Below are 21,746 nucleotides of genomic sequence, written 5' to 3'. Positions count from 1 at the left end.
CCTCCCTGTGGACGCCCATGGGTAATACTTTAAAACATTTTTAACCAGTCGTATATATCATACAAAATTAAATTATCTTTATTTTATTTCTCTACGACTTTGTTCCAAAACGAATCGTTTTAAAGTTATAAGCAAATAAAGTAGAAAAAAATCGATGTTTTTCGAAACTTTTAAATATTTTAATTTTTTTATTATTGTTCCGGGCATGTTTGAGAAGGAGCATAAGTCAATTATTATTACTGAAGGTGTTACCTAACTTTATCTGCAAAAATCCGAATGCCACCTCTCACATCCAAAAATAGTAGACCAAGGCGCATCTGTAAAAATACTAGTACATTTGGACGTTGAGAGGTGACTCAAATTTTTTTGCAGAAATTGCTTGAAAATAACTCAAATAATAATATTTGACTTATCCTCCCTATCAAAAAGGTCCGGAACATTGTTTAAATAATCAAAATGTCAAAAAATGAAGGAAAAATTCGATTTTTTTCTTCGTTTTTTGATTATAACTTTAAAAGTATTCATTTCCGAGAAAAATTGTACTCATATAAAAGTTGCGTAATCATATTTTCTACAATATAAAATTGGTTGGAAATTTAAAAAATAGTCACACTTGTTGCAAAATATCAATAATTGCGAAAAAACATACAAAAACATGTATTCGCATTTTACGTTTTTCAACCATTCATGCTAAACTTAGGACCTTAACATTTTAGCCATAGAAACTTTATGATACAGTAAAACAATACAGTAAATTTCATTAAGATCGATTTAATAGATTTTGCAAAATAAATTTTGCAATCCAGCTTTCGCAAAAAAAATTCATTTTTTCAAAATGTTACAGGACTGAAAATAAAGTAGATATCAAGTTGAAATTTTTTTTGCCTATAGGAGTGTACTGTACCTTTCATTTGGAATTTGCAAAATTAAAATCGATTAACTACCACGCGTCAGGAATTTTTTTAAATAAACATTCATTATTTGTGCTACGCGCAGGACAGCGGATAGTTTGCTCTGATTGGACATTCCATTGACCTTTGATAATGATTAATACCTTTTAATTTTTATTACATTTCGATATAAATAAATAAATTTGTTTATTGCAAAATAAAAACACATTCTCTGTCTTTTAAAATAACACTTTTTTTAGCAAAAACTTTCTTTGTTCATATATTTTAACTTAGAGAATAAAAGTTTATTATTTTTAAACATATGCAATTGTTCAAACAATATTTCACAAACAATAATAAAATTAGTTTGATTTTTGTGGAATTACAATATTAAAATACAACAAAATATAGAGTAAGAAAATAATATATTAGATAAAGATTGGAAGAAATTTTGGTGGAAATCAACTTGTGTGAATCGAACACCGCTGTCCTGCGCGTAGCACCAAAAATTAATGTTTATTTAAAAAATTTCCTGACGCCGTGGTAATTAATCGATTTTAATTTTGCAAATTGGAAATGAAAGATACAGTACACTTCTATAAGCAAAAAAAATTCAACTGGCTATCTGCTTTATTTTTAGTCCTGTAACATTTAAAAAAAAATGAATTATTTTTGCGAAAGCTGGATTGCAAAATTTATTTTGCAAAATCTATTAACCGATCTTAATAAAATTTACAGTGCTGTTTTATTATATCATAAAGTTTTTCAGGGTAAAATATGAAGGTCCTACGTGTAGCGTAAATGGTTGAAAAGCGTAAAATGCGAATACTTCTTTTTTTATGGTTTTTTTCGCAATTATTACTATTTTGCAACAAGGGTGAGAATTTTTAAAATTTGTAGCCAATTCTATATTGTAGGAAATTTAATTACGCAACTTTTATGTCAGTGCAATTTTTCTTGGAAATGAATACTTTTAAAGTTATAATCAAAAAACGAAGAAAAAAATCGAATTTTTCCTTAATTTTTTGACATTTTAATTATTTAAACAATGTTCCGGACCTTTTTGAGTGGGAGGATAACTCAAATATTATTATTTGAGTTATTTTCAAGCAATTTCTGCAAAAAAATTTGAGTCACCTCTCAACGTCCATCTCAAAACAAATGCGCCCTGGACCATAGACGTTTTATCACAGATCAGCCCTGGTCTAATATTCCGCTCTCAGAGACCGCTCTGAATATCTTGCATAGTAGCTTCCTTTCAAAACTCGATAGACGATTCATCTCTTTTGGTTATGGTCCATGCGCAGAAGGCGCCCACTAACCAGATGGACCGATGCCCTAAAGCTTGTTAACAGTAACTGAATGCAAGCCGCACCTCAACGTAGAGAAAGATGGAAAGAGCTGAGGGAGAACTATTTCCAACGATGGACGCATACAAGTTGATAATGATGAAGGGAAATATACCAGTTATTTTCTAAGTATATAATATGCGGTCATTGTTTTTCTGCATCCATGCATCTTGAGCTGAAGCCAGATATGTTTTAAGAGGTCCATATACAAACTGGCTCTTCTTCTTTCCAGCTTCTATGGAAGGTTGAATATCAACATGGTGATTCTTATTGTACTTACAGCAACTCTAAGTAGTTGGTTAGAGCATAGACTAAACCATTCCCTTAGATTTCGTAACCAGGTTCCAGTTCTGTATAACCGAGGTTCGTCTGCTTCCTACATCCCTTTGCCTTTTATTTTGCCATTTATAATCAATTTATATTGATTTATGCTTCCGCCTCTTAATTGTATAATTTCTTCCCTCTTGTTAACCCTATCAAGGACACCAACGCTCAAAAGATTCCAATTTCTTAATCTCTAATTGCTTCAATGTCCAGCCTAGATCCGTAGAGCAAAGTTGTAAGAACGTAATCGCTGTTTGATTTTCACAAATTTTGCCCTTGCTATTTCTATAGGGCTTTTAAACTCTTGTATTTGTTCTGCGTTTTGACTAACCAATGTTCCTAGATATTTGTATTTATCTACCCTTTCTATCTGGATATTATTAATACGGAGTGTCTCGTCGTCTTTTGGATGTTTTGTAATGACCATTGATTTTGTTTTTTTTTAAGTTCATTTTAATACCATATATGGTACACTTTTCGTTCAGCTGTTCCAGAATGTTTAGAGTAGAGTATTTATTGGTAATAATGTACAAATGTACTTTTACAGGTCAGCAATAATTAAAATTGTCTAAAATTACATTAAAAGTTGACAGTACTTCAGTAAAAAAAGTGTCAGATTTCGTAGAATTGAAGTGAATATGACAGCGTCATTGGCATATCTTATGTTGTTAAGGATTTCACCATTTATTATCATCCCATCCTTACACTCTTCTAAAGCTTCTGGGAAGACGGCTTCGCTGTATATATATTAAACAGCAATGGTGATCATATACAGCCCTGTCTTACACCCCGAAGAATTTCTATTTCTTCCGACATCAACATTTGATCCTTAATTCTTCCTTTGACTTTCTGATTCCAGTACCTAGAGGTTTGAAATTACTCTGATGTCGCGGCTGTCAATGTTTTTCAGTTACCAACCGGTTACGTCGCTGTTATTTATGGGATCAGTGTAGGAGAAGAGAGCGTTACATTTTCTTTAACTACATATAGTGTTGGTATTGATATGTGTGACGAATATATTCTATGTATTGTTATATTCCTATTTGACATGAGAAATAAAAGACTATATTTATAATTAAAATAAAAATTTTCATATTTCTCAACAACGAGCATATAAATTTTGAACACCCTGTATAAGAAAAATTTTGTAAAAATAGTTATAGCTAGTTTTTAAGAAAGTGTTTTCGCAGAATTGTTTACTAGCCCCATGAACAATGCATTTTAAGTAAGCAATTTGAACTGTTTATCAAAACCACAGACAATAAATTTTATTAAACAAAAGAATAGGTCATTAAGTTTTTCAAGATATGCGGGTAGGTAATTTATTAGACGCACGGTATATAATAGATAGTTAAAATATACCTGTGTATTAAGATTCTTAAACATAGATAAAAATATGATTAGTGTAGAAAATAGAATTAAAATAGTCGGAATATTATTTTTTCTTGGAAATCCATAAAGACATGTTTAGAAAAAGGAAAGAGTTTTTTGGTAAATACGTCATGATTGAAAGTTAAAGATTGGTTAAAAAATTAATTCTGGAGGGGAACGATTTGGAAGGATGAGAATGAATGAGGAGAGAGAGTCAATGTGTTTTGTTGGATCGAAAGGAAGAGTCCAAGTTTGCGGATAGTGTATAAAGAAAGTAAAACGCCGGTTGGTTTTTGGAAAAGTGACAAGCATCATCTCGTGGAACGAGTAATAGGCCAAGTCGAGAGATGATATAATTCCTTGAGTCTAAAGTATCCAGTGTTTGTTTTAAGTGTTTCAAAAAGTTGGAATACTGCATCAGGAGAAAGCCGGAACGAGTACTGTACGAGGCATAGTGAGGAAAGGGAGGACGAGTTTGCAGAGGAGCAGGGACATTATTGGAAAACGTGGACGAGTTTCTTTGGATCGCAACACCAGCAAATAAGGAAACGTGTTTTGTGTGAAGACATTGTTGAATCATCAGCAAAGGTCAGTTTTATTTATTTGTTGAGACATGAATGTATGGTTTTGCGTATTAAATACCACAGTGCATATTGAACTACACATTTCACTATTATAAAATCATCAAACCTCAATCAATTTTGTTACTTATAAATCATTATAGTTGATTTTTTTATATACAATAATATTGATAAAATAAATTTTTTTTATATCAAAAAAAAATTGAACAGGTAGAACATCCTGTATAGCAGAGGTAGAGAGATTCATAGTTGATTATTAAAAAAAACAAATTTGAAGACAAAAAGAAATAAGATTCCTATTTTCATAATTTTTAGATAAAATAAAGATAGAAGAATAAATAAAATTTGCAATATTAAACATTTATTTCCGTTTGATAAAATAAACTACTTTTATAATTTCTAATTGAAATTCATATGTGTATTATTTTATTTTCTTTTATCTATCCCTATTAGGAAGCCACTGAGAAATATTTTGAAGCCACGAAGGTAAGTATTGATAGCATAATTTAGCCCTGAGATTTACAATTTATTTATTTTCGATTTGTTTGATTAATGAGATAATTAATTGATTAATTAATCAAAGTAGATCACAACAGTATTTACAATTAAAGATGCTAGTAATGTACAATATTGCCTTGGCAAAAGCTTTTTAATAGTTATGAAACTTCAAATAGGTATTAAGTGTTTTGTATGAAACACATATTTGGAAATTCTCCAGCTTTTAAAATACAAGCTTATAAAAGCAATTTGATGCACTTGAAAATACAAAATTACTTTAGAATAAATTTCCTTTTTAAGAAAAATTATAACCAAAACAAAATAAAATAAATTACGTTTGAAATACACTTGTTTACATTTTCATGACATAACTTTTCCTTGTCTTCTTCTACGGGTAAATAAGCGGTTCTCTTTTTGTCAAAGCTGCGATCTCGTTGATGATTTTAGATGTGCATATCAAATGCACGTTATACATTATTCATAGGTGCTTTGGATTACTTGGGTTATGGACATAGGCGTATTATATGTGCAAAGATATGAGGAGTTACAATGATTTTCAAGAAGATCTGAAAAAAATATTGCCATTTTTTATAAAAATTAAAAATTTTGAAAATTGGAAAATACATATTGGTTAAATAGTAATAGTAAATAGTAATAGTAATTAGTAAAATAACTGTGCCGTTTCATGTTTAACTTCAAATATCTCGAAAACTAATGACTTTAGCGTTTTTAATGAAGAGTATACTATTTACATAGAAAGTATTGGAGAATCAAAAAATTCCCCTAAACTAGTAAAAATAGTAATTCCTCCAATGGCATACAATTTGAGAAGGTTCAACCATTCCCCATCCCCTGTCGTACGCCTCTGGTAGTAGCTAGAAACGTTTATTTGCCACAATATAATAGGGTGTATAGTAGCAACACTTTTTGCCAAGTATAATAAGGATACGTCAAATAGTTTTAAATTACTGGGTAAAAATAGTTTTATTTTTAAATACTCAGTAAGAAGCCATATTTTATTTAAGTGATTTGGGTTACATCTTAAGAGGCAACAGTAGCGATCAACAGTTTATATTTTGTTGAGATATGTGGCACACATATTCGTAATATAATAAAGAATGGCGGTACAGAGCCCAATTTTAGACATATGCTTCTTCTTCTTTCTTTAAGTTCCATCTTCTATCGATGGTTGGAAATCATCATGGCAATGCGGACCCTGTTGACTTCCATTCTAAATAGCTCTATGCTACTGCATTCGAACCATTCCCGTAAGTTCTTAAGCCAGGATGTTCTTCGTCTTCTCACATTTCGGCCAACTTATTCAAATTGACTTGTTTCAACGTCCACGCTTCCAAGCCATAAAGCAGAGTAGAGAACACGTAACATCGAAGCATTCTTGGGCGTATTTCTAACCTTATTTCCCGACAACAAAGTAACTTTTTAAGTTTAATGAATGATGCACGTGCTGTTTCAATACGTGTCTTAATTTCTTTGGTTTGGTCTACATTTGATGTTATCCATGTTCCTAAGTATTTGTAGTTATACACACTCTCAATCACAGTATCTTCAATAGTTAATTGGATGTTTGCGTGTGCTGATTTAGTTATTATCATGCATTTAGTTTTCTTTAAATTCATCTTCAGTCCGTACTCATGACAGCTTTCATTAAGGCGTTGCATTACGTTCTGTAAATCATTGAAATATGCTAGTATGTGGAAATTACTCTATAACTAAATAAAATATTGCAAAAAGGAGACTGTACCGCCATTAAGAAGAATAAAAAAAATAGTCTTTCTTCAAATAAACTTTTTTATCCCATGCCTAGATTTTGTGTCATATTGGACCTAGTAAAATTTTTTATCTCTAACAAGAAATCGGACATATTATAACTAAATAACTGATTAGTCAACATAGAGAAAGTGTCACTATCAATTTGACAAACCAGCGGCAGATTTCTGTTCTGTGCCCGGATTACGAACACTAGATACGAATCGTATCCGCCATGTTTTACCGTAAGGCGCCACAGTAAAACATGGCGGATACGATTCGTATTGAGTGTTCGTAATCCCACGGATAACGTGGGATCGTAATCCCAATAACCAATAAGGATAGTCATATTCCACGAAAGCCATATTGAAGTTTTTTATACGATTTATGAGTTTCTTACTCTCAAATTTGTTTAAAATGCTTAACTTTTTGGTAATAGACGAAAAAAGCGAAAATTTACCGTTTTTTGATCTTCATTTGTTTATAACAGTGGTTCCCAACCTTTTATGTCTGGCGACCCACCTTCCCATGTTTTTCATATTCGCGACCCATCCCTCACCCATGATGATATATATGTACGTTATTCAGCTACTGTAAGAGCCACGCCGCGACCCACCTAAAATTCGCCCGCGACCCACTAGTGGGTCGCGACCCACCGGTTGGTAAACGCTGGTTTATAACTATGTATATCATCAAAATCGGCTCCAGTAAACATATAGGTTATTATTATAGATGTCCATACTACTCAAAAAATTTGGTATAGACCTGGAGGGGGTTGTGTCACCAACAGGATATCTTTTTTCCTTATTTCCCTGAACTAAGATAATTTGTGCTATGAGTGTCAGTTTGTTGTATGGTATTATTGTCATCTTCTTCTTGTAGTGCCTATCCGTTTCGGATGTTGGCGACCATCATGGCAATCTGCACTTTGCACACTGCTGCTCTGAAAAGATTTGTAGTGGTTGTGTTGAACCACGTTCGTAGATTTTTCAGCCAGGAAATCCTTCGCCTTCCTGGTCCTCGCTTTCCCTCTACTTTTCCCTGCAAGACCAGTTGCAGCAGTCCATATCTCTCACTGTTCCTCATGATGTGACCGAGGTATTCGATTTTGGCTGTTTTTATTTTGATTAACAGCTCTTTTTCTTTTTTCATTCTCAGCAAAACACCCTCATTAGTAATGTGGTCGGTATAAGATATCTTCAGGATTCGACGATAAAGCCACATCTCAAAAGCCTCAATTTTCTTGCAGGTGGCGTCTGTGAGAGTCCACGACTCAACTCCGTACAACAGTATAGGAAATATATAACATCGTAGTAATCTGACTTTTATGGGTATCGACAAATCATGACATTTGAACAACTTTGCCATTTTTTGAAATGCAGATCTTGCTTTCTCTATCCTACATTTGATTTCTATAGAATGGTCCCAATTTTCATTGACGTTCGTACCAAGGTAGGTGTATGTTTTTACTCTTTCTATTTGTTGACCATTCACACTGATTCGTCCAAATTGCTGTTCATTCTTAGAAATCATCATACATTTGGTTTTCTTAGTGTTTAGTGAAAGTCCGTATCTCTGACTGACTTCTGCGATTCTGCTCATTAACTCCTGTAGGGCTTCAGAACTGTCAGCGAATACCACAGTGTCGTCTGCGTATCTTATGTTATTGATACATTCTCCGTTAATTCTAATTCCGGCTTCAACATCATCCAATGCTTCTTGGAAGATTTCCTCAGAGTAGATGTTAAACAGCAGTGGGGATAGTATACATCCCTGACGGACCCCACGTTTGATTTTGATATCGTCGGATTCTCCTGCCTCTGTCCGGATAGATGATGTTTGATTCCAGTATAGATTGCTGATAATCCTTAAATCACAGGTGTTTATTCCAATATTGGTTAATATCTCCATCAGCTTGTCGTGCTTTACTGTATCGAACGCTTTATGGTAATCAATGAAACATGCATAAATATCGCAATTCACGTCTCTACATCGTTGAAATAGCACTTGTATACTAAATAGAGCCTCTCTTGTACCCACTGCATTTCGAAAACCAAACTGTGTTCGGCTGATTTTTTCTTCGCAGTCTATATATCCTTTGATGTATAATTTTTAGAAATAGCTTTAAAATATGGCTCATTAAGCTGATGGTTCGGAAATCACTGCAGGATACGGACTTTGTTTTCTTTGGTAAAGCAACAAACGTCGACTTCAACCATGCTTTTGGTATTACTCCGCTTAAATATATGTCGTTAAATATTTTGGTTAGGCGTTGAGTACCGTCGGTGTCAAATAGTTTTATGAGTTCAGCATATGCATTGTCAGGTCCAGAAGCTTTGCCATCTTTTAGTTGTGATATTGCTCTTTCCACTTCACCTGATGTGATTGGTAAGTGGTCATCACATATGTAGGATGGAGGTTGTTCGGATCTAGTATCATCAAAAAGTTCCTGTATGTATTTTGTCCATATGCAGATTTCTTGATTTCTGTCTGTGATGATATTCCCCTGTTGGTCTCGCAATTTGCTAGCTGTGTTGGATTTCTGAAGACCAGCTGCTTGTTTCACCTTTTTATGCATGTTAAACGTATCATGTTTTTGCTCTAACGACTCTATCTCTTCACACTGTGATTTTAACCAATTTTCTTTGGCCTTTCTTATTTCAGTTCTTATTTGTCTCTGAATCGTGTTGTACATTATTTTGTTGTTTTTTGATTTTCTTCTTTCTTCCATAAGTTGTAGTATATTGTCGTTCATCCAACTTTTTCTCATCTCTTTCTTTTCTATTAGATGTTCTTCTCTGATGTTGTTAAAGGTTTCACATATATTTTGGAGTGATTCTTCGGCATTATATGTTTGCTCCATATTAATTAGCTTCTCTGAAAGAATCTGTGCGACTGTCTCTTTTGTTTTCTTATCTTTTAGTATTCTCATATCGCACTTTTTGTTGCTGTTCTTTTTTGCAACCTTCTTGAATCTAAACCTAAATTTACCAACAACAGGAACATGATCTGATGATACGTCAGCACCGGGGTAACCCTTAACCGATAGGTCATATTATATTATTGTCATATCAATAGTTAAATAATTATATTTCCGCTCATTACGAGATTTGTCATAAGTTTAGTTTTCTAAAACTTTATTTCCTGCTCTCTTATCTTATCCTGCTCTCTCAGACAAAGTTTTAAGCGAACGTATCAAACAAACTGTATCTTGAAATATGTGGCATTAATCCATGAGACATTGTATTATAGAAATGCAACAGTTAAACAGCTTTAGGATGATATAATTCTTTGTGAATTTCAATTTTATGTCCTTATAAACCAAAGTACAAGTCTCCGCTCCTTCTCGAAATCCGCCAATGGATTGTCTCGATTCAACCTGTATGACCATACTCGACGAGACCACAAAAGCAACATTCTACCGTAGTGGAAAATGATATGCATTGCTTTCGGTTAAAATGCATAAAAAGAAGATTTATCGCCGTATTGCATGCAAAATGTATGTACAAAATGCGTATAAATTCAAACTTCGACATAATTTGCTTCATAACAACTATGGCATTTATTTTTCCTCTACCTATATACAATCAACACGTTTTTCGTAAGTGTTGTTTTAAATTATCTAAATTGATTATTTGTTTCAGTTGTTGTTGACTGTACATTGTCTTTCCACCTTTTCGGCGTCCTTTAAACGGGCCTTCTGCTATACGATACGGCTTATTGTTTTTACAGATGTTCGCTAATCTATCTGGTTCCATTCGGTTTAAATGTTTGTTCCAGTTTTCCTTTCTTGTTTTTTACACCTGTTAATATTTTGAATTTTGCATCGTTCTCGTATGCTTCTGTTGCTTTGTCGGTCTCTTAATGGTATGCCCGCTATTGATCTTAATACTTTCATTTCGATATTGTTGATTTGTTGTTTCGTCTTTCTTATATCGGTCCTTGTCTCCGCTGCATATGTTAGGATAGGTCTTACTGTTGTTGTCTTGTATATTTTTATTTGGCTTTCCGTGGTCAAATATTTGTTTCTCCATATGGTTCGGGGGCAACCACTTACTTTTGCTGCTTTTGTTGCTTGTGTTGTGGTCTCTGTTTTTTTTTCCAATTAATTAAAACTATGATCTTTTGCAAAGTAGTGTCAAGTTATCTAGTAAGTAAATAGTAAAAGAAAGAAGAAGGAAAATAGAGAAAATCAACTTAAAAAACCAGAGAAGTATAACACACAAATGGAAATTCGACAATTATACAAGGAAGTTAACCAGAAGAACAGAAAGGAATTCTAACCTAGAAACAGAACAGGATAAATCATTGGTGATCAGTACCAGATACTGAAATGCTCAAGGAACCAGAGAAGCATTATTTGCAGTAAATGTGCTAATACAGAGATGTTTAGATGTAAACCAGGACATCTATGTCTGCTTCCTAGATTATAACAATGCATTCGATACGGTGGAACATAATCCGTTAATAAAACTACTGAGAACAAAGAACATCGACACACGGGATATAAGAATAATAAATAATCTGTATTATGAACAAGAAGCTGTCATAAGAATAAATAATTTAAACACCAATAAAATAAAATAGAATAGAAAAGGCTAGAAGTGCATTCACTAATATGAAACAAATATTATGTAGTAGCGACCTCAGCCTAAATCTTAGAAAGCGAATACTAAAATGTTATGTATTTTCTGTTCTTTTGTATGGTGTGGAGACGTGGACTCTCTATAAACAATGCCTCAATAGATTGGAAGCATTTGAGATGTGGAAGTATCGAAAAATGCTGAGAATCTCCTGGACAGACAGAATAACCAATGAGGAAGTACTAAGGAGAATACAGACCAGCAGGGAGATACTGGATTCCATCAAAATAAGAAAACTTCAATATTTGGGTCATATAACACGCGGTAACAGATATGAACTCATAAAATTGATTATGCAGGGAAAGATTCAAGAAAGGCGCAGCATAGGTAGGAGAAAAATGTCCTGGCTGAGAAATCTCAGAGAATGGTTTGTATGCAGCTCAACTGAACTCTTTCGGGTTGTAGTGTCAAAAGTGAGAATAGCAATGATGATTGCCAACCTTTGTCGCGGAGATGGCACGTAAAGAAGAAGAATGGACGGGAATTGCCTAATAAGTTACTTGGGACTCAATGCTTGGAGCATTGAAGAACTTAAAACCTACGAAGCAAACGTTGAAGATTGGAGGAATATTAACTTAAGATGAGCTAGAACTCATTATTAAAATTTTAAGGCAAACAATTATAGACCAGGGCGCATGAGGGGTGACTCAAATTTTTTTGCAGAAATTGCTTGAAAATACCTTAAATAATAATATTTGAGTTATCCTCCCTCTCAAAAAGGTCCGGAACATTGTTTAAATAATCAAAATGTCGAAAAATTAAGGAAAAATTCGTTTTTTTCTTCGTTTTTTTATTATAACTTTAAAAGTATTCATTTTCGAGAAAAGTTGTACTAACATAAAAGTTGCATCATTAAATTTCCTACAATATAGAATTAGTTAAAAATATAAAAAATAGTCACACTTGTTGCAAAATAGCAATAATTGAGAAAAAACCATACAAAAACAAGTATTCGCATTTTACGTTTTTCAACCATTTATGCTACACTTAGGACCTTAATATTTCACCCAGAAAAACTTTATGACACAGCAAAACAATACTGTAAATTTCATTCAGATCGGTTTAACAGATTTTGCAAAATAAATTTTGCAATCCAGCTTTCGCAAAAAAATTCATTTTTTCAAAATAGTACAGGACTGAAAATAAAGCAGATAGCAAGTTTAATTTTTTTTTTGCTTATAGAAGTGTACTGTACCTTTCATTTACAATTTGCAAAACTAAAATCGATTAACTACCACGGCGTCAGGCATTTTTTTAAACTAACATTAATTATTGCTGCTACGCGCAGGACAGCGGATAATTTGCTCTGATTGGGCATTCCCATGACCTTTGATAATGATTGATACATTTTAATTTTTATTACATTTCGATATAAATAAATAAATTTGTTTATTGCAAAATAAAAACACATACTCTATCCTTTGAAATAACACTTTTTTAGCAAAAATTTCTGTGTTCATATATTTTAACTTAGAGAATAAAAGTTTATTATTTTTAAACATATGCAATTGTTTAAACAATATTTCACAAACAATACTAAAATTAGTTTGATTCTTGTCGAATTGAAATATTAAAATACAACAAAATATAGGGTAAGAAAATAATATATTAGATAAAGATTGAAAGAAATTATGGTGGAAATCAACTTGTGTGAATCGAACACCGCTGTCCTGCGCGTAGCACCAAAAATTAATGTTTATTTAAAAAATTTCCTGATGCCGTAGTAATTAGTCGATTTTAATTTTGCAAATTGCAAATGAAAGGTACAGTACACTTCTATAAGCAAAAAAATATACAACTTGCTATCTGCTTTATTTTCAGTCCTGCAACATTTTAAAAAAATGAATTTTTTTTGCGAAAGCTGGATTGCAAAATTTATTTTGCACAATCTGTTAAACCGATCTTAATGAAATTTACAGTATTGCTTAACTGTATCATAAAGTTTTTCTGGATGAAACATGAAGGTCCTAAGTGTAGCATAAATGGTTGAAAACGTAAAATGCGAATACTTGTTTTTGTATGGTTTTCTTTCGCAATTATTGCTATTTTGCAACAAGGGTGACTGTTTTTTAAATTTTTAACTAATTCTATATTGTAGGAAATTTAATTACTCAACTTTTATGTTAGTACAACTTTTCTCAGAAATGAATAGTTTTAAAGTTATAATCAAAAAACCAATAAAAAAAATCGAATTTTTCCTTCATATTTTGACATTTTGATTATTTAAACAATGTTCCGGACCATTTTGAGTGGGAGGATAAGTCAAATATTATTATTTGAGCAATTTTCAAGCAATTTCTGCAAAAAAAATTGAGTCACCTCTCAACGTCCATCTCAAAACAGATGCGCCCTGGACTATTAGGAAACTGTTTGGAAACTTTAATCATTTGATGTACCTTTTATACAGGGTGTAACAAAAATACTGGTCATAAATTTAATCACATATTCTGGGACCAAAAATATTTCGATTGAACCTAACTTACCTTAGTACAAATGTGTACATAAAAATAGTTACAGCCCTTTGAAGTTACAAAATGAAAATCGATTTTTTCCAATATATCGAAAACTATTAGAGATCTTTTATTGAAAATAGACATGTGGCATTATTATAGTAGTAGTATCTTAAGAAAAAATTATAGTGAAACTTGGACACCCCATAAAAATTTTATGGGGGTTTTGTTCCTTTAAACCCCCCCCAAACTTTTGTGTACGTTCCAATTTAATTATTATTGTAGTACCATTAGTTAAACACAATATTTTAAAAACTTTTTGCCTCTTAATACTTTTTCGAAAAGTCAGTTTTTATCGAGATATTTTGAATATTTTTCAAATCCACCACATATTTGTATATGGCTATAAGTACGATTATGGAGACTTGGTAATAATATGAAAATTTATTTAAGATTTACATTTTTAGGTATATTTTGAACGATATTAAAAAAGAAGTAATATCTCGATAAAAAGTGCCTTCTCGAAAAAATACAAAGAGACAAGAAAGTTTTAAAAACACTGTGTTTAACTAATGGTACCGCAGTAAAAGTTCAATTGGAACATACACAAACATTGGGGGGGTTTAAAGGAACAAAACCCCCATAAAATTTTTATGTAAACATATTAAAAAAGAAGCCGCAACTCGATAAAAACTGCCTTATCGAAAAAATACTAAGAGGCGAAAAAGTTTTAAAAACACTGTGTTTAACTAATGTTACCACAATAATAATTTAATGCGAACGTACCCAAAAGTTTGGGGGGTTTAAGGGAACCAAACCCCCACAAAATTTTTACGGGGTGCACAATTTTCACTATAATTATTTTTTAAGATGTTCCTGCCATAAAAATGTCACGTGTCCATTTTTAATAAAAAATCTCTAATAGTTTTCGATATATTCGAAAAAATCGATTTTCATTTTGTAACTTCAAAGGGCTGTAACTTTTTTTATGTGCATATTTGTACAAAGGTAAATTAGGTTCATTCGAACTATTTTTGGTCTCAGAATATGTGATTTAATTTATGACCTGTATTTTCGTTACACCCTGTACAATGGGATTACACCCTGTACAATGTACATCATTGTATATCAATGATGCGTCTATGGGATGGGATTTCCACTACTTTGGGTGTCCCAAAGTAGTGGAACGGTCGAATATTTCGCGAAATGAACATCGGATCGAAAAATTTAAAAATACGTGTTAAATAATTTTCAGAAATCTATCGAATGGCACCAAACACGACCCTTCACTCCACCCCTGGAGGTGGGATGGAGTAAAATGTTACTTATTTTTTCATGATTAATGCAAATCTGCAATAAAAAAATTGGGGTTCCTACTTAAGATTCTAATTTTAACCCCCAGCTCCACCTTCAGGGGGTGGGATGGAAAGTCATATTTAGACATATTTTTTGGTTTTTCCTTTGGAAGTGTATTTCTCGAGATATTAGACCGTTTATCTGTATATCAAAAATATGTATTGGTTTGAGCACATAATAAATGTTTTGTGTTGAACTGGAATGTCAATTAATAAACCATTGTTTTTGAGTTTAGATGAATCCTAGTTTGGTGTTTTGTTTCTTTTTTGTAAACACTTTTAATGGTTTTAATCATTGATCGCTTTTACTTTGAGAGCAATGCGCAATCATGTAATACAGCGATTTGGTTATTTTTAGTGCAATAAAGAAGTCTCGACTACAGAATTTAATTAAACCGAATGACGATTTAACAGTGACGCAACAATAGATAAAATTGAAGAGAAGCTGGAAATGTCTACTTTTCCGCTTACTGTAAAATGTTAAATATTATGTTTACATGGGATTATCCATAGTTGATTGTATTGACAATTATTATTACATGTTTTTGAGACCGACCAAAAAATGTACACTTTCTGGGTAATTTTTTATCCAAAAAATACCGTTTTGCCGGTCAAGACTAGAAAGTGAACATTACGGAACGGCAATAGCTATTTGTATAACAAGGGAGGAAAGTGCTACTTTTCCTCCAGGGAATGAAGTTTACTGCCCGACACGTAGCCGAGGAAAAATTTCCTGCAGCTGGCTGTATACCATTAATTACAAAAAATTTGAAGAAAAATCTTCTATGTAAAAGGTATATTTATTTGAAAACCCCAATAAAGGGCTACAATTACAAAACAGAACGTTTTCGCTCTAAAGAGAGCATCATCAGTGTTCTTTGCAAGCCCTGCATGCTAAGCCACCAAAAATACATGGGTTAAAATCCTTAAATGTCGACTAAAGGTCTTACATTGAAATGTTGTATACTAAATCCTGACGATGGATGAAAAATATAAAGATACCCTAAGGTATTATATGACTATTCCACGAAGCACGTGGGTGATTGAGTCGATTTCTGTGTCTTCACAAAGAGAAAAGTGAAAGCCAACTGATTGCAGATGTAAAAGCGTTTCCGACTCAGTCAGAACACTGATGATGCTCTCTTTAGAGCGAAAACGTTCTGTTTTGTAATTGAAGGCCTTCAGTGGGGTTTTAAAATAAATATACCTTTTACACAGAAGATTTTTCTTCAATTTTTTATCAAAAAATCAAAAAATTGCTTGACGTACCTACTCGGCTATGGTGTGATTATCAACAGCCATGTTTTGGTTGAAAAGGTATGAGAGTGAAGAGATCAAATTCTAGTGATCTGTGTGCTTCTGCATTATTTCTACGTTTTTGCTACTCTGTGATTGGGAGTGTTCGTAAATTGTGTTTGTGTATTGTGTGTTGCATGTATATTGTGTATGAGTGAGACGTGTGTTTTACATTTTCTTATCCGCTATTGCTGGTATATTCTTATTGTTTACTTCTTTAAGAGGCTACATCAGCGCGTCATCAATTTTTTTTTCGAAACTTCGGTGAACTTTAAACAGCGCGGCAACACTGCGTCGGATCAACGACAGTGACAGTGGCACTATACTATCAAAAACGGCATAATATTGTAATAACAACAATTATTATTATACTGATATGCGCTATAAATGTTGCAAGTCAGTCAAGTTCGATTTCTTGTTACAGATAATAGATTTTCAAGTTCCAATGTGACACAAAATCTAGGCATGGGATAAAAAAGTTTATTTGAAAAAGAAGAAAGTGTATTTTTTAAACTTCTTAATGCCGGTACAGGCTCGTTTTTGTAATATTTTTTTAATTATAGAGTAATTTCCATATACTAACATACAGGGGTGGGCAAAAGCCGGCCCGCGGGCCGCATCCGGCCCTTTTGCTTACTTTATCCGGCCCGTTGAAAAATCAAGCAAGCAATTTTTTTAACCTCTTTTAAGCGATTTTGTTTAAATCAATAGTATTAGCAATGTATTAGTGTGCATGATGTTCATATAAATAATGAAATAAAGAGAATGTTATAATTTCGAACAGCCGTAACCATATCTCTACTTTAAAATGTCCAACGTACTTTCATAAAGCAGAGGTCGACTGACTACATAGAATTGAACATGCACTTCTCTCACTCTTCGAGGCAGATTTGTCTCTCTTCGTCTGTGTGTTAACCCTGTCCAGTCGCGAATGTTTTTCAACCAGGATATTTGTCGTCTACCAAGAAGTTTTTCTTAGATTTTACCCTTTATAATCAGCTGCAACAACTTCCACTTAGGTATATGTGCCCCAAATAAGTTGTCTTTCTCCTTTTAATGGTGTTCAAAAATTTTCTGTCTCTTCCCATTCCGTGTCACACCCTTTAGTTCGTAATATGATCGGTCCATGGTATTTTCAAAATTCTTCTAAAAATTCCAAACCTTAAAAGCTTCCAGCTTTCTCATTAAGTTAACCCTGCTGCCCCGTTCGAGTCAACTACACAAATGTACTGTTCGGGTCAATATGGCCCAACTATGGTTTACGCTCCTTAATCGAAATAAAATAAGCTAATGGTGATAAATAAAACTTTATTAACAATGATAAATTATGGTTAATTAAACAAAAATTATGTTGGCTATGTAAACTAAACCTTATTAACAAAAATAAAAGGCATTTTTTCTTTCAAAATAGCCTAGTAACAAATATCTACAAAAATTTAATTCAGTTTACAACTGGGACGGTAATAAAACGAATGGATTTTACAAACATGTTTGTGATATATACAACATAATAATTTTAGTCTTGTTATCGTTTTTAGGGCAAGTTTACAGCGTGCTCGTTTAGCAGGCAGAGTTAGATTGTCCATAGACGGTTCACTAACATTTCCATCTTGTCTACTTGTTCCTGCTCGTGTCCTTTTTACTAGTTCGTTAGAGCCTTTAGTTATTGGTATATTTTTTCTGGAAATGATGACGAGTTTCATTAGTTTTTTCCCAATTCCTCAAGAAAAATTTGCCGTTTTCCCAATTTATTGGTATTCCATTAGATATTTATTGATGCCCATAACACGAACGCGTTGTAGGCATAAATGTCCAGCAGATTATAAAAAACAATCATTGGCCAGCGATTTATCTTTTCTCACATGTATACGTGCCAACAAGCTAATCTAGAGTATCCATTGCTCTCTTATTGGAATTGTAATCTAAAATAATTTGGGGCTTTTTCATTTGATGAAAGTGGTGCATGATGCATCGATTTATGATGCAAAGTACTCATAAGAAGAACATTTTTATTATTTTCAGGAATATTGTCAACAACAGTGGTATCTTGCATGAAGCAAAAAAGACGAGCTATGAACTTCTTTATTCGCGATTTTTGCTGAAAGCTTCGGTTTATTTTACTTATAATCCCCGGCATTGTATCTACTTTGTTTTAGAAGAAACTGTCCTAAATTTTACAATGTAAAAAAGTTATTACACGTAATATTGTGACCTTCCAAATCACTACTCAAGTCACACGCATTCCTGTATAAATCTGCAATTTTAGAGCACAAGAAGTTTTACTGTTCATAATTACATAAAACCCAAACTTTTGTGCCATATTTTGCTGGCTTGCTTGGAATGTACCATTTGAAGGGAGAGCGGCCTCTAAATGCAACTAGTTGCTTATCGACGGTAACATTTTCATCAGGGTTAAAAAATGTTGATACATTTTCTACACATGTTTCATAGATTTCACGTATTGCAGCAAGTTTATCGAAACGTCTCCTATCCTGTCTAGTAGTTTTGTTATCAAAACGTATTACTTGCAAACTTTTTGTAAATATATCAAGCGACATTGTTGATTGAAATTTACTACGACCCGTTTCTTCATTCCACAAACTTTTAGGTGATTCGTCATGGGACTTATAAACTCGAGCTAAAAATAAAAGACGAATGTATGCTGAGAAACCAACTTTATTCATGTCTTTCCAGTTGGTTCCAAAGACACGCTGTCCGTCCATGTTGGTCATATTTATAATTTGGTTTGCAACATCGTTCAGCTATACTACAGGTTATTTTACAAGTTGTAGCTTGCAGAAACCTGTTTTTATTTACAGACGTATCCGACTGACAAACACACAGGTACTGCCAAATTTATACAATACTGCCAACTAAAGACACATACACAGGTCATTTTTAACGGTTTAAATACGCGGGTCCCATTGAACTGAACGTACCCTAGGTAACAATTTCATTTTTATCAAAAAAATCAGGAAGTTGATTGTTTATCTCATATGCAATTGAAAGACCTCATATTAGGTAATAAAGTCACGAAACACCAAACCATAAGATGTACGCGGCATACGCCGCGTAATCATTTGTAAAATAAATAAATTATTTTTTGGGTCAAATAGACCCGAACGGGACAGCAGGGTTAACAGAAGCAGTCTAAACTTCGACACCATAAAGAAGAATAAAGTGGATATAACATTTTACCATCCGATATTGAATTTCCAAATTGACTCTTTGGTTACTCCGAAATTTCTTAATCTTCAAAAAGGCTGCTCTTGATTGCTTTATCCTTGATCGAATTTCTGATTTCGGATTTATATCTTTCTAATACAAACTCCTAAGTATTTAATTTTGTTTTAATATCTTCATTTCTTATTTGGATCCTTGTTATGACTTAATATAATGGATCATATTTCTTTAAAAATTACGTGACATATTTTATTGGGCACAAATTTTTCGCCTGTACACCCAAGTATGGCAATTTATTATTACTATTATCTATTGACAGTCAAATTTCTTTGTCCAAATTTGGTCCAATTTTCTTTTTCCAAAAAAAAATTCTTGGACAGGGAAAAAACTCCACCAAAAACATTCGCGTGTGCACAGCGTACGTACCTATACTCGGTATAGTCCTCCGGCCCGGGAGCCATTTTGAAAATTTCATTTTGGCCCACGCTTAAAAGTATTTGCCCACCCCTGAACATATTTCTCAAATTGAGCTCTGTACCGCCAATTCTTTACAATATTACGAATATGTGTGCCAAATATTTCGACAAAATATTCAAAATTAAAGCTGCAATCTTGGAACTCGTTTTCCGCTAGCTGATGTTGTCTCTTAAGTATTGAAAGACTTTTCTTGTTTAAAATCAAATATAGCCCAATAAATGACCGTTTTGGAGTGTAATTTCCAGGGGCAACTCCGAATTGCATGAAAATTTGGATTTAGGTTCTACTTACCCTCCACTTTAAAGTTGAATTTGTGCTGTTGGTTGCTTTTACTTGGGGGGTGACATTTCCCCTTCTCGGGGGGTGAAAAACGTGTGTTTAAAATAAGGCCGGAAATGGATAAATTGACTTATTTTAAGCACCTTTTGTTCTAATAAGTTTTTTACGTAAGTCAATACTTTTCGAGTTATTCGCGATTTAAAATGTTGATTTTTGGACAAAAGACTACGTTTCACACCGTTTTTTCCAAATAACTCAAAAAGTAAATATTTTATCGAAAAAAATATTTTTAGCAAAAGTGTAGCCTATAAAAAACGAAAAATATGGTGTACCATTAAAGTCTACAAATTGAGTAGAAGCAAAGTTGTAGCTCATGAAAAATACGTTCTTATTCGTCTAATTCCAAATCGAATAATTCAACGCGAAATCACCGAAGAAAGAAGCGTTTTTCGGGAAAACCTTATTAACATTTTTAAAGTATCGAAAAAAAGCTTATTATTTGTTTTTTACAAAAGTTTACAGCATCAAAAATAAACGAGTTACACTGAAAAAAAAAAGTTGGCCCCTTTTTTTTTGGTAAAAAAAATCGTGAAAACCTCCCTCTATTTAGCACCCTAAATGAAATTGATCGTTTGGATTTACCATCTATTTTAACTGTATGTGTATTGTTTATATGATCTGTAAGTTTTATTGGTTTGAAGTGCTTATTTTTGAAAACATATGGTTTTATAGTAAAAAAAAAATTTCTAAAAATTTTTGAAAAATTTCATTTTTTCAAAATAATTTAAAAAGTATTGGTGATAAGAAAAATCTTAAAGAGAAAAAAATGTACGTTTTGCTATTATAAATATGCTAGTTTCATTTTGTTTCTCCGTAAGACAAAAATTGGTTAAGATATGGCTGTTCAAAATTTGCATACACTCGTGATTAGTGACCCATTCAAGCTTTCCCAATTATAACACTTTCAAAAATAAACACTTTAAACCGGTGAGACTAATAGATGATGTAAAAAATAGATAGGTAAGTAAATTGTTTGTAAAGCGGTAGCGATTTCATTTGGGGAGCTAAACACGGCGAGATTTTCATGATTTTTTACAAAAAAAAGAGGGCCAACTTTATTTTGAGCGTAACTCGCTTATTTTTACTGCTAAAACTTTTGTTAACAATTAAAACAAATCTTTTTATAAACACTTTAAAAAAGTTTAAATGGGGTTTTCCCTAATAAGAACGTATTTTTCATGAGCTACAACTTTGTTTTTATTTGATTGATAGACTTTACTGAT

At 32.7% G+C, this 21,746-nt stretch overlaps 1 protein-coding gene across 5 annotated transcripts in view; it reads left to right on the top strand.

The window, feature by feature from the left end:
* Positions 1 to 21,746, top strand: part of LOC114340192 (homocysteine S-methyltransferase) — a 197,033-nt gene that overhangs the window by 62,214 nt on the left and 113,073 nt on the right. The gene's annotated exons all lie outside the window — the stretch shown is intronic.

Source organism: Diabrotica virgifera, chromosome 3, assembly GCF_917563875.1.
Source record: "Diabrotica virgifera virgifera chromosome 3, PGI_DIABVI_V3a".
NCBI classification, from domain to species: Eukaryota; Metazoa; Arthropoda; class Insecta; order Coleoptera; family Chrysomelidae; genus Diabrotica; species Diabrotica virgifera.
The sequence above is the reverse complement of the archived record's forward strand: the minus strand, read 5'-3'. Positions and strand labels throughout refer to the sequence as shown.